Here is an 852-nt window from a genome sequence, read left to right as displayed (position 1 = left end):
CCTCTAGCTTGGTCCTAGGGGCTATTAGATTGTACTATGTGGTAGACAGATAGTTAATGTTATGGTTTGTGTCTAAGTGTCCCCCAAAGCCTCATGCAGTCATGGCGGCTTCTGGAGTTTGTGATTGATTATTGTGGGTGTGGATGCTGCACCTGCCCTGGGGCAGGTAATTTGCATTACAGTATAAGAAGGGGAGAAAGGCTAGCTAGCTGCCTGAGCTGCTGCCCCTCCTCCCTTTGCTCTCTTGCTCTTTGCCATGAAAGGTTGCTCTCTGCCTTGTGCTGCTCTGAGTATGGACTGAAACCTCCACTGATTGTGAGCTAACTAAGCCTTTCCTTCCTTCATTTTGGGTGGTTGGGTATTTGTCCCAGCAATGAGACAACAGTAACTGAGACAGTTAAATACTTGTCCTTTGAAAACTGGAGGTCTATCTCTTTTGTTCTGTGAACCCTTTTGGTAGTGATGGACCTATCAACACCCTTGCAGAACAATATTTATAAGTGCATATGATAAAATGCACAAGATTGCAAAGGAAACCAACTACACTGGAATGCAATTATTATAGCATTTTAAAAACCAGTTTATGCCGTGGTAATACAGTAATGTCATCATGCTACATTACTTAAAAGTCAAATAACAAATCTACAATATGCTTTCAAACGATGAGTGTAAATATTATTTCACTACACCAGTAATAAAATTGTAATGAAATAATGGAGATATCATCCCACTAGTAGAAAGATCACAAGTACTACTAGTGTTTCTGAAGTTTATTTCCTACTTCTGTAATCAAAGGACATGCTAAATTTCAGTTGAAGTACTTGTTAAATTGCACTAGAAATCAAAGGGGGA

Source organism: Octodon degus, unplaced genomic scaffold (genome assembly GCF_000260255.1).
Source record: "Octodon degus isolate 3935 unplaced genomic scaffold, OctDeg1.0 scaffold00050, whole genome shotgun sequence".
NCBI lineage: Eukaryota > Metazoa > Chordata > Mammalia > Rodentia > Octodontidae > Octodon > Octodon degus.
The sequence above is the reverse complement of the archived record's forward strand: the minus strand, read 5'-3'. Positions refer to the sequence as shown.